Source organism: Anopheles coluzzii, chromosome 3 (genome assembly GCF_943734685.1).
Source record: "Anopheles coluzzii chromosome 3, AcolN3, whole genome shotgun sequence".
Classification (NCBI taxonomy): Eukaryota; Metazoa; Arthropoda; class Insecta; order Diptera; family Culicidae; genus Anopheles; species Anopheles coluzzii.
In genome coordinates, this window is record NC_064671.1 from 32890543 (window position 1) to 32904367 (window position 13825).

A 13825-nucleotide genomic window follows, 5' to 3' on the forward strand; every position below is an offset into this window, starting at 1 on the left:
CAAAAATGCATCGCCCCAGCATAGTTCCAGCACGAGACATGTTTCGCGGGTTCGCCGCTTAGTGATGCCGGGTGCCGTGTCGTATTATTTATTCACTAGACACCGCCCCATCATCAGTCTCTCTTTAAGACCTTTATTAGTGGGAAGATGGAAGATGTTTTCGGTTGCAATTAGCACACCCCGATCATAATGGTCGTGTTTTTTAGCTTTCTGTAAACATGCACGCGAAAGCACTAAACGTTAAAAGCGGGTAATTGGAAGTGAAAAAAAACCGAGCAACACCATGTCGGACATCATGTCATCAATCGCACACTATTAAGTTCAGTCGCGTACTGTTTTGTGCTGCGTGTGCAGCAAAAATTATATGCACATTCCGCACCTGGAGGGGGAGAGCTTAAAGAGGTCAAATTGAGGGAACAACAAGGTGTACGGACACATTTGCCCCAAAATCAGGTCAGGCGGACAGGAAATGCATTCACAAATTTTTGCAACGGCACTTCGGAGGGAGTTATGCGTGCGCTTACTGTGGTGCCATCAAATGTCAGAGCTCAGCTTTTTAAGGTTTGCAGCAGTTGGACGTTCATGTGTCGGAAGTTGGAATTGGGACAGGTTTGTTGCAAGTTACCTATTGTGCATTTTCAATTATTTTTTTACGCAAGTCAACTTGTGGCGATTTGGAACTCAATTTGAATGATTTACTTCAGAAAAAGTGCTATGACTGTAGATTATGCCATGTAGGTTGTAGCTGAGGTAGGATTGAGGACAAAATCAGAAGCTCAACTCATTCATGACAATCAAAAACAACCATTGCAAATTAATGAATTTAATATTCCGAGAACCAGGGTAAACGTACCTATAGTGTTGGTAGTACCAATAGTGCTGGTATTGCACTAAAATGCGTCTCATACGATAAATTAACAGTAGTTAAGTTATTTATGATAGTGTGAAATGTTCTCTGGCCTTTTACAAAGGATTTAAAAATTAAATGGGACCATTCCATTTCTTAGTGACCAAAAATCCATTATTTTTTGAAAGGTATTATAATATAATTTTTTCCAAAATCCTTAGGATTTCATATCGAATCTCATATTTCTGTTAACGTTCTAAATGACCACATAACCACGGAATTACTAGTTTTTCAACATAATTGTTATGAAATGTTATTATTTTACTAATTATTTGTTATTATTTGCCGTTTGACCATATTTATGCAAAAAATATATATTTTATTAAAAATATAAAATATATAAAAAATATATAAAACCATATTTTGCAAATTTTTGCAAAAAAAAAGATGTTTTTTACGAAAGTACCATTCTAGGTACACCAAACAGGCATGTTCCTATAGTGGTCTTAGTTGTAAAATCAATAAAAACAGGTAATTTTTTATTTTTTTCGCCAACATTTTTGGGATGTCGTACAGTTATCATTAAAATACGTAACAGCAATGAGTTTTCTGTGAGTAATTTACCAAACAAAGGCCAAAATTCGCTTATCTGGCTGAGTGAAAAATCGACTTCAAATCAAACAAACTCTTCTGGGTGTGGGTTGACGACAGGTACAAAAATCATACCTTTTTTACGATCATATTATGTAAGAAATCGAAATGTTGGCAGTAATCCTTGTTATTCAGACGAAAACAGCTTCAAAATTAAGTTCCATTAATATTATACACTGTTTTGAGGCATCTTTGTTTACCACTATAGGACCACAATACGACGACTATAGGAACCATATCACCATTATAGGTGCAACGAAGCAGTCACAAAAATAGGTATTTTTTCGTAAATTGGATGTGTTTCATGGTAAAAATGGTTGTGATTGCAAAGATAATACATATTCCAATTGTTATGTGTTAATATATTCAAAAATTATCCTTCCTGACACTTTAAATCCATTAAAACACACCTGTACTTCTACAAACTGCACCACCATTGGTACATTTACCCTATAAACATATTTCAGCTTTTTGCAATTCAAAAACAACTTCCAGAAATCAAAAAGAGTCTTATAATTACCCAAAAATTGATTGATCTTTGGGAGCTCGCTGTTTTCAAATTGAGAAATGAAAGGTTAATTTCTTCCTATATTGACTTCTTCTATGAGAAATCTTCGTACATTAAATATAATGTGGGCCATCTCGATCCAAATCTCTTCCACATTTCACATGTCGCATGTTTGCAAAAACGCGCCCTAAAACTTTCCTCCACCGTGCACCATCCAATTGCAGGTCAACACGCCGCGTCACCTCAGCTCCGTTTATGGCATCATGGCGAAAGCAGCGCCGAGACATTGCCCATATTTGCCCCGCAAAGCAATGCGCGAATGCAAATTGAATACAACAAAAAATAGATCAATCATTACGAAAGCCTATGGCGATGTCGCGACGTCAACCACAAAATGCTTCCAGCAAACCGAGCTCGCCGACGTCACCGACGGCAAGCCAAGCGCACCATGATGAAGTTCCCATTTTAAGTGAATTCCTGGTGCAAGAAACCCAATCAAGATACTAGGGCGCTTCTCCGGGACCTAGTACATCGGGTGGAGGGGAAGAGTACCGCGTGCTGATAGTTGGCAGGAGCTGCGCAAGCAAGCGCGGTCTAAGATTTGATGTAAATTTATGACAGGCGGAAAAGAAAACATGCATTCGCGTTGTAGCGAACCTCCCGCCACCGCCGCGCTGAAGAAATTGAAAATTATGGAAATTCCCGCCGTACATGCGAACATACACCCTCACCTCCACTCACAACCCAACAGTGACAGCCACAGAGTTGGCGCAGCCCGTTTAGCCGTTTGCACGCGCCTAACGCAAACCTGTTACCAAGGAAGGAAGCTACTGCCCCGCGAGCGTACCCGCGAGGGTGACAAAACCCGCGTTCTTGTATCGAAACTTGCCTTGCCGATGGTGTCGTTATCGTGACATCGAATGTTCTGCCACTACGACGACGACCAAGCGCGGTAGCTTGGTGTGATCAATGCGCTACAACAAGCTCACTAGCTCGCTCTATCTAGGAGGTAGCAGTAGCAACAGCAGCAGCAGTACCAAGCTGCAAGGGAGTGTGCCACTCACAGCTCGCGCGAGGTCGTCATCATCGTACCCGAGATGATGTATTACTTCTGCGCTGCAAAACCACACCACGGCAGCCTTTTTCCGCTGCAGCAAAATCGGGCGAAATCATTGCACGAGGTAGAGGCGGCATGGGAGAGAGAGAGGTTGGACATCATATCCTTCTCATCCACGATGGAAAGATCAACTTGCGAGGAGTGCTGCAAAGATGGTGCGAAGATGCCATGAGGGGGATAAATTCATTAGACGTGCACCGGATTGCAATCCCGGACGGTTGTTCGCTTCCTTCGCCCCTTCCGCGCCGTTTTGTGTGTGTGTGTGTGTGTGTGTGTGTTTGCGTCTGCTAACGAGACCTGCTGAGCCGAGCAACGCTGACGATGACGACAACGCGGATAGGCAGAAGGAATTAATAGAGACATCATACTGTGGCTCTTTCTGCCAGACGACGACCACGACGAGGACGATGACGACGAGTACCAAACTGCTCCAATCTTGCTCGCTAGCTCTCTCTCTGTCTCTCTACATTCCTCCAGAAGCTCGCGTTGTGATGGGTTTGGAACGCGTTCATTTATCATCCCTACGCGCGGCACTGGTCATGCAGAGGCCAACCGAAGCTGCCAGTTGCTACCGGTTTCCAGCTAGGCCGGCCAGCTAGGCACAGGGACACTCGCTGTGTGTATGTGTGTGGTTGTGTGCACTTTGTGTACTTTCAGATTGCAGAATGCAATTTACGTTTCGCTATCACCGAAACTGGTAGTGACGGTGCGCGATTTTAAGCGACCCCGGAGGAGGCGGAAGCCTTGAGGAAGAGAGTGAGGAGCCAGACACCACAACTGAGCTAAGGTATATATTGCACACTGAGCGTAGCGTTGGTCGTGAAATCGAGTGAGGAGTGATGTTCTTTTGGAGCTTTTCAAGGAGCCCCAGAATTAGGGTTCAAGTGGCAGTACAACGGTTTTCTCAGCAAGTGTCGCACTTGATGTAACGGTGCCTGATGTTTTGAATGAGGGCACTTTTTAGGACTTTCATTAGAATTTTAGAATAGAAAGAACTATGAAGTACAATAAAACTTTACCATTCATCAAGGCTTTAGAAAGCTTTATGCTGGGGAAATTTCCCTTTTTGGGGTTTTTAAGACGTGTTTGGTTCTCAACAAACTTCTACATCGCAATTCTTACTGTCAATAGTCATCTGATGTCTGTATTTTCTTTGCCCGTTATTTCCTAGAGTCACAAAAGTCCGTGAAGCCTGAACCTAAAACCTTAGAAAATTATGAAGTAAGCAATAAGTAATGGTTGTGAGGAAAACCCCATGTATAAGTATTCAAAACATATTCAGTTCTCAACAAACTATTAGGATCATGCCTGTCTTCTCCTGAATAAATCATAGTTTCATAGAAACTCAAAAGTCTATGTGAGTCGACTAATAAGGAATCATACTATTTCCTAGAAACGACCCGTTTTAAAGAGCTCAAGACATCTTTGGATCTCAAAACACTATTCCGATTTATTTCCAGTTTATTACCACCCTCATCTGATGTCTTTCTTCTCCTTCACAATCATTTTCCACAACTTTATTGAACTTTGAAGATAAAATTGAACTTTGAAGATTCCACTGGAATCCGCAATAAAACATTCTAGATCTCTATTCCAGTTTTATGGCTTCAAATCTACTATAAACTTCAAGAAATCACAATCCAACCCTAACATCGCTCTCGGTTTTGACCGTTTTCTTCCAGGCACCAAGTACACTGTGCTGTACTTCCTACTCCACTCCTACCACTGCTGCTGCCAGTGCTGCTGTCAGAAAGCATCAGCGAATATGCGGGATGTTATTACAACTAGACTAGACTTCATCTCCATCGCGAATGTCCACCGCGTAGTTCTGCCGGCTAGAAGCGTAGGTTAAGGCCAACCAGCAAATATACAAACAACAACAACAACAACAACAACAACAACAACAGCGTAAAAAACGACATCCAGCAAGAAGAGATACATCCCCCAGCCTGGGAAAGGTAGCCGCCGTGTAGGGCGGGCACGGGAGTGAGAAGGCACGGGCAACGATAAAGAAACACAGAACAACGCCACGAAAGATTGTCGTTTTGGACGATTTAATGCATTTTCCCATTTCGGATTGCATTTTCTGCTCCTCCTCTTCCTTCTCCTCCTCCCTCCCTCCCGAAAGCGATGCACTTCAGATGCGATGACATTTACAACTGGAAACGAACGACCGAGCGGCGGGAAGAGTAGCTATCAAGCGAACCCAGCCGCGTAGAATCGGAATGATGGTATGCAATTTTTAACAGTGGTTTAACGTCATTCATCTCCTTTTTTTGCAGTACCCCCACTTCCCTCACGCCCTTCTCTGCCCTTTATCATCGGCCATATGATCACTTGTTAATCTTTTAAAAATGTGTGAATGTTTAAACCGCCACTGAGAGAAGCAGCTTGCAGCGAATTTTCAACAGCATGCTACAACAACAACAACAACTGTGTGCGTCTGACAATGATGCCGCCGTTGTGTGTGCTTTTGTAAAATTAAAATCATATACACACAGGCGGAGAAGACAGCGGACAGACGGCTTTACACAGTTCCAAAATTAATTCCTCCGCCCGTAAAGCGATATAATTTCATTTCAATTATTGCATTAAGAAAATAATGTACCGTCGCACCCCGCATCATCATCATCGTTTAAGCACCGTGCACACAAAAAGCAAACAGAATGCAATCCGAAATGGCGCACAACACACATACAAACACGAGAGCATGTGTGCAGCATTCGCAAAAGGCAACGAATTATGTGCCTCACCTGTACATAATTGAGCGCGGCGTGTGCACAACCGAGCGTGGGTGAAAAGCTTTCCCATTCAGCGGGTCAGTGCGGGGGATTGTGCTCGGAATGCTTGCTCGGATTTTCAAGAAGCAAACGGGTGGAAAAACACGCGGCGACGCATCCAATCTGGTGGAAAAGTCAACAAGCTTTCGCGCGGCTCGATGCAACCTTTTTACCTGGGACGACTCCAACGGTTTGTTCAAGCTGATTTCCGTAAAATTTGCAATCCGAAAAGCACTTACCAACCAGCGCACCGCTGCGTTCGTACTCCCGGCCGTGGTCCTGGCCCGTTCTACTTTGTTCGATTATTTCGCTTAATGGAATTGAAGCGCATTTTTACGCGTTGCATAATTATGCTAATTTTTTTTTTCGTTGCCATATTCCGCTTGCATGATCGTACAGCTTTTGGAAAGAATGTGATGTGTTTGTATGGTGGTTTTCAAAAAAAAAAACTGTATGCCCTCATTTTTGCACATTTTCAGAACGTTTGAGGAGAATTTTCGGCTATTCGTTTTTGTTTTTGTGGAACCACTTCTGTATTGTTTTTGGACTGTTTGAATGTTTTGAAGTAGCTTCAGGTGTTGAGAGATTCGCTTGCTTGTGATCCTTTCAAATCCAAAACCTGAGCGAAGCAGGGACGCACTTCCTTTTTTGTTACTGAATTGTTTTTTTTTTTAGTTCAAGTTACTTACTCAACAAATAGATGGTATCGTTTCCATTACTTTTAACATGTTGCAGTTGAGGATGTAAAATAAAGCTCAATGCTATAATTGCAAAAGTGTGTGTTCTGTGTTTGTTTCTTTGATCGAAACAAGAGACAAACACAGTTGTATGCATTTAATGTCATTTTTATTCAATAATGTTCACTATTGCCTATAGCCGGTATTGTAGTACAGTCGTCAACTCGTACGACTTAACAACATGCCCGTCATGGTTTCCAACCCCAAATGGGCCGTGCCACCATACGTCGCAGGACAGACTATCCTGCTATGGGGGGATCAAATAAGTCACTAAAAGCCAAGCCCCCAAGTAGTGGGTGGTGTACAGGCAGGCTGTTGCTACGTGTTTAGCACTCGATTGATTGAATCGCAAACGGTAAAGATAATTTTACAAACTGTCATGTATTCAAGCAGCTTTAAAATTTGTGCTGTCTTTCCGCGTTCAAATTTGCAACTAATTTGCGGTTTTCGATGGCGCCCTCTTCTCGATCAGCTGTGCGAACTTTGACCCTGGTTGAACCGCTTCTTCATTGGTCCTATTCTTGGAGATCTAGTTGTCGCATAAGCTAATCCTGTCGTCCCTTTCTGTGTATCTACCCAATTGACATTTTCCAGCACGAATAATCGGGAATTCGAGCAAATTCCCTTAAACTGGAGCCTTAAACTTCCCTTAAACTGCACCAGTTTAAGGGAATTCAGAAAAAGTCCTTTAAAATCAACTGTGATATGGCTTTTTCGTTACTTTCTTCTAGATTCGCTTGAAAATGATGTTTCCTATCTTTACAGTTGGTCATGTTCCTATTTCATAATTAAATAATATCCATTTTTATAGAAAAACGTCACACAAAATTTGCTTTTGTTTTTCTTCAAAAAAAACCAGAGCTATGAATGATAAATGAGCTCGACGGCATCGTCCATCGATAGAGGAACGTCTAATTTACGAACACACCGAATCTTGGCACTTTCAACACACTTGAACACACACAAATCCACAAATTGAAGCGTATCGAGTACTTATCGAGTACTAATCGAGCAGATATGGGAAAACAGTTTGGAGCAAATGTCACTTGGGTAGTACGCCATCTGTCGGGTAAAGTGGGTACTACATCTAGCTTATCTTGACAGATAGATGTTTACAAATAATTCTATCTAGAACGCATGTGGTTGATATCGTGCCAACACAGGCCTTGACTGACAACAGTTGTTGAGCCAAAAGAAGAATGTTCACTATTGAGGATACAAAACAGTAGGTGCATCTTTTTTTGTACATAAAAAAATGATATATTTAAGTATTCAAAGCTTAAAATAAAAATCAAATAACCCAAATTAAAATAATAAGCGGTCCCGTGGTACAGTCGTCAACTCGAACGACTCAATAACATGCCCGTCATGGGTTCAAGCCCAGAATGGACCGCCCCCTCCCGTAACATGGATTGACTATCCGGCTACGTGGTAATGAATTAAGTCTCGACAGCCTGTCCGGCATGTCCGCGTAGGACGTTACGCCAAATAGAAGACACATGCGCATCGTTCGCAAGCTAAAAAATTCAGATGTCTTAAACCGTGATCATTTTTATGTCATCTTTTTAGTATAATTATGAACTTTTAACTCGTCATTCATTGCACATTGTTAGCCCAAGATAGATATTTTGATTATTACTTCCAATTAATTATTAATTATTTTATTATGAATCTTATCTCTTCTTAAAACTGTTTCTTCCCTATCAAAAGAAACAATCAAACTTATCGAAGCACCTAAAATGAAATAAATTATTAATGGCTTTTTGGGTAAATTGTTGACCCAATTCCACATGAGCGCGCTGTAGAAAACATGTTTCCTCTCAGCATCACAATTCGGCCGCCACCACAACGCGTCGTCTCGACCTCGACCAAACGCATTACCGCAAACGTTATCACCGGTGTACCGTACTGTTCTCCGCGTTGAAAGAGGAGCAAAAAATTATCATCCAAAAATCAACCACCAACCACCAGCAGCAGCAGCAGCAGGGGGCTACTAACGCAACGTTTGTTCGATTTTACGCAAATAATGTGTACATCGCCGTCCAGCCTACCAGCCACCCCTACCTGCAACTGTGCACGCGAATCACATGCACGACACGTCGCGGAAAAGAACAAGTCACAATGTAATACCTGGCCTTGGCTAATTAAATCAACATCGGTGCTGATTATACGGATTTTCACCACTTTTAACCCCTCCCCCTCTTTCTGGTTCCTCACACCACACTACTGGATACAGCTGACAAGCAGGGCAGCTTTACCGTTTCCGAACATCGAAGTCCACTCGAATGTCACACTGTCAGCGGAGCGCAAACGGGTCACACCTGGGGAAGGTGGGAAACGCTAAAAGAAGGAAATGAACGTAGTCGATGCGCAACCGCGCATGCAAAAAAAATAGTGCATCAAAATATGACCCACAATCGAATGTCGGCATACAAACACACACACAGATATAGTTTGTGCATGCTTTTGTATGCGGTGCAAAAATTGACATTCTCTATTAATTAGACTCTCGACACTGGTGGAGACACTGCAGCAGCGGCGGGGCAGTTGCAAGGGACGTTTTTATTTCCTTCTCCACCTGTTTTGTCGACCTCCGAAAAGGGGGCACTCTGTCCGTTGACAATAGCGATTTTAATTGCACTTCAAACATGCCCCGAACCCTCTCTCTCTCTCCCTCTTGCGATCGATCTCGCTCCCCGTTGCTGCTCTAGTTGAGCCGGTAAGAAGAATGGTCACGCTAATGGGCATTCTTGGCATGAGAAGTGAATTGATAAATGCAATTACACAACTCCAACCCACCCACCGCCGCCACCATCCCTGGTGTTTGTGTTGTTAAATAGTCGGTCGTTGCATTAAATTTAAAAAAAAACCATCTCCCTGACCCGGGGCCAGCTTCCCTATATGCGTCGTCGTCGTCGCTGCGCACCATTTCCACACGCACCATTTCATCGGCAATTGAGCTGTAATTGATGACGGCGGCAGTGGCATGGGACAACAACAAAAAATACACAAACAAGCTCATAAAACGGTGCGGCGGACGTATTGATACTCAAACAAAATTGCTCATTGCACGACCAGCAAGCGAAATAGGGAAGCTTTTTTTTCTTCCATCCTCACAAACGCAAGTGAAAGAACGAAAAAAAGCACACAGTTGACTATCAATTCAAGCGATTAAGGCTCTCTCTAAAGACATTCCAGCAGCAACATCAGCGAGTTGAGTAAGCGGTGGGAAGCATAATCATAATTTCTGTTGATAAACGACACTACGTCATGGTGCCAAAGCTTGAGCAGTATAGCAGCTGCGCCGTGTGTTTGTCCCACGTTAGAGATGAGTGTAATTATGTCATTAAAATATTGATTAAATAGGTGACATAATAGTGTCGCGTCGCTTTGCGAAACATGCGCAGGCGGCAGCAGCATCAGCAGCACCATGACGTTTTGATTAAAGATGATTGAAATGATTGCAAAGCTCATTAAGTGATTACAATAATTTTTATTCGCCGTACTGTTGCACGGCTGGATAACACAGCAGGAGAAAGAAGTAATTGTGAAAAAAGAAGTTAAATTTATCATAATTGGTAGCTTGAACATATTTTAATTTCAAAAAAAGGAAATTTGAAAAAAGGAAAATAAGCGCGGAAAAATATACTATATTATAATAACCATGTGATAACAATAATGTTTGGATTTGCATACCTATTTCTCATTTACTTCATTCATTTACTTACTTATTAATTTTTTTATGTGCCGATGTGTTCGTGTTCTTCTTGAGTTTTAAGAATTTCAAAATGTGCAAATACTAGATAGAAGAAAGGGGAATCTTTACAACATGTCCAAGGAACAGGTGAAATGAGTGGCAAATTTGAGCATCCAGTAAACTAGACCGTCGTTCACTCACCAAAATTAGCATCATGTATACTACCCCCACCCAAAAAGAGGACACCATTATCCTTCATCTACCCTACAATCTACAACACAACTAGTTTCCTGTAGGCAATCAAAACACAGATCTCTTACGGCTTTAAATTTGTTTGTTAGTTTTTCATCTCCCAGCCGCTCCCGGAAAGATTAAATCGCGCGCCACCCCACAAAACGACAAAAACAAAAGTAGTCCCCTACCCACCAAACACCAAGTGGCGTTGAAACATATGCTGAGCCGCCTCGTCCCGTGCTCCGTTCCCACCTCTGCCCACTCTGTCTGTGGCGTGTTACTGTGCTAGGCTAGGTCCCGACCGAAGCCTGCAACAAAACGCCACCCGGGGCACGATAAACACGTTCGCTGCATTAAGGATTCGCGGCCCGGGCCTTTTGTGACGAAGGTTCGGTGGTATAACCTTCAAACTTTTGTCAACATTCCCCAACACAGCCCGGGTCCGCATCGGTGGCATCGCTGTCAAGAGCTTAGAAGGAGGGCCAACCACGCAAAAGCACCGCCACGACCTAAAAACTTAGCCTAAACAACTAAACTAATGCACGGTGGCGGCGGCGGCTTCTAAACACGAATAAATCCTCCAATGTCCTCTCAAAACAAAGCAACAACAACAACAAAAAAGCTCGTCCGATGGTACATCAGTAGAGACACCACACGAAACAACAAAAAAGCGAAAACGAAACAACAAAGCAAAGTAATAACAGCAAAACGCAAAAACTGAACGAACAGAAAAGAGCAAACGATAAAGAGATAACGAGGCGGCAAAAACAGTGTGTGAAATTTATAAGGAAACCCCTGGTCGACAGAGAAAGAGAGAGATAGAAAGAGGAGCCAGAGGGAGGAAAAACAAATGTCAAAATCGAGACGTGTCAAGCAACGGCACCGCCGCCACCGTCGCCGCTTCGACGAAACGACCGCAAAGGCAGAGGCAATTTTGCGGGCAAAAGCAAGCCCAATTCCGACCATTTTTACGTGACAACATTCCCAGATTTTATCCACCACTGTGTCCTTAGTCCTTGTCCCCCAACACCCTCCCCTCTTTCCCTGGCCAACGCTGGGTCCAGCTAAACTTTGGGCAAACAATTTCATCCAACAGCCAACGGGCAGCCGAAAACACCTACCAAACACGAGATAGAGAGCAGCAGCAGCAGCAGCGGCAGCCGCCGGACGGCATATCATCGTTTGGTCGGTCATTTGCAGACCTTCCCCGACAAGGGGAAGCTCCCGGGAGAAGTTGTGCAAACGGTAAAGATGTGCAAGCGGACACAACAACAAAAAAAGCGCGCGCCTCTAACGAGAAAATACGGGGAAAGGTACAGAGTAAATGGGAAGAGCGCGCAGGACGCGAAGGAAATCGAAGTCATCTAACACACATTTTTGCACATTTTTAACGTTTTAACGTCTCCCGGTTTTGCAACAGAGCGGACAGTAGGGACGACTCTGGAACTCTGGGTCGGGTGAGAGGCTACAACAAATCGCCAATCGTGTCGCCCGGAGCAGTTTGCCGCTGTTGTCTCGTGTTCGAAGGGTTGTGGCGGGCCATTCCTACCAGCAGCGGTGTTTGTGTGTGTCTCTGTTTGTTGGCTAATAACCAACCAGCCATTCTCCGTGTTAGGGCCCTCTGTCAGAGTGGCTCTTGCTGTTGGGGTTGGACTCCAAACGGAACGACGACGACGACTGACCTAGAGGCAGTTCAGGGGAAGCACACCTAAACACGATGTCACCGGACTCGGGGACTCGACGCTGCAAGCGCGCACACAAACTTCAACACAAGCACCACCACCAGCAGCAGCCTGTGAGGATTTGCGCCCTTGTGTCGTTCCGGGTAGAGGAGAAGCTCCGAAATTTAGGCATCAGCAGAGAAGAAGATTCTAATCGAGCAAGACGGGAAGCAGGCGAGGCGAACCGTTTTGTTTGGCAAACACATTTAGGAAGCAGAGATGCAGGAGACACGGAATGGAGCGCTCGTTTGTGAAATCAAAAACATAACATGAGGCCTCGGCCCCGTCTTTTCCTCTCTTTCACTTTGAGTTGGCGCAATCGCTGGACGGAGAGAGAGAGAGAGAAAGATATGTTCTATCGGCGAGTTCCAATCTTCGCATCGTCGCGCAATTCTGTTAGGCATTTTTGCATCTCTATCAAAACCCTTTTCAGCCGGCGTGTTAAAAACGTGTCTCGTTCGGTGTTGGAGAGGTGCAAGCAAAAGGAACATTCTGCCGCCCGAGACACACACATTGTTTACAAGCGCGCGGAGCAGTGGATGTTGCAGGTTTAGAAGAGTTACCGCGCGTAGAAATTCTAACACAGACAACACATCTTGAAAGAGAGATAATGTTAGGCGGCAAGCATAACTTTACAAGCGGCAGCCAAGACATTCCAACATTCGTTTGGTGTTTGGGGGGGGATTGGCGTCGTTGATTCTTCAGCGTTCCTCAGCGCAGTCTAAACGCGAGAGGCGGAAAGAACATAAAATACAGCATCATAAAGTGCTATGCAGCAACAAAAGCCAGCGTTGAGTGACGCCTAAATAGGCGCTTTGCACTGGCGCGGTGTGCTTTTTTTGTTTGTTGTGCCTATGTTTCTGCGAGCCGTTTTAGGAGGAATGCGAAGAAGACAGCTTCTAATCAAAAGATGTTTAGCATTGGCCGCGCACAGAATCTCTTTCAACTCAACACACCAACGATAGATTGCTTTTGAATTTTTATATTCCACAGTGAACGGGAGAACAGTCCCACGGGGAAGAAATAATAACGGATACAACAACAACAACAACAAAGATGCAAATGTGAGCCTTACACAACTAATCCAATGAGCATTGCCAGCCTCCTTTGGTAGCCCAGAGCTTTGCGGCTCATTATTCCAATCACTCGTTAACAGTGGCGTCAGCGTCATCTCTTTGTGCTGAATCTGGCGCTCCACGTCCTGGGGCTTTGGGGGAAGATTGAAGGAGCCTGTTGCTTGTATGCTGATACCCGCTCCTCTCCCCGAGCAGACGCTACCATATCCACATACTCACATTCATCCCGCTCTCTTGTGCCCAGAGAAAGGGCACGTCGTTACGCTCATCGTTGCGAGCGCGCCGCGTGTGTATTGCTGGCAGGCTCTTAACAGTTTTGCTGCTCTAATAAAATTATAATCATTAAGCCGCCAATGCTAAGCCGCCCGTAATGCTACGCGGCCATAACAACAAAAGAGGCCTCCAGTCATTGCCACCATCAACACCAATGTTGCGCCCGTTCCCTCCGTGCGTTCCC

At 44.1% G+C, this 13825-nt stretch overlaps 2 protein-coding genes across 7 annotated transcripts in view; one reads left to right on the forward strand and one right to left on the reverse strand.

Moving 5' to 3' along the window:
* The window catches only part of LOC120956616 (40S ribosomal protein S21), a 489791-nt gene that overhangs the window by 368203 nt on the left and 107763 nt on the right, over positions 1-13825 (forward strand). Inside the window, exon 1 of one of the 5 annotated variants that reach the window (XM_049610547.1) lies at positions 1014-1017. The exons of the other annotated variants lie outside the window; for them this stretch is intronic. The gene's annotated coding sequence lies outside the window, so the exon portion shown is untranslated. Of the gene's footprint in view, positions 1-1013; positions 1018-13825 lie in introns of those variants that run through there. 5 annotated transcript variants of the gene reach the window in all.
* LOC120956783 (ankyrin repeat domain-containing protein 29) overlaps positions 1-13825 on the reverse strand; it is a 233560-nt gene that overhangs the window by 113058 nt on the left and 106677 nt on the right. The gene's annotated exons all lie outside the window — the stretch shown is intronic.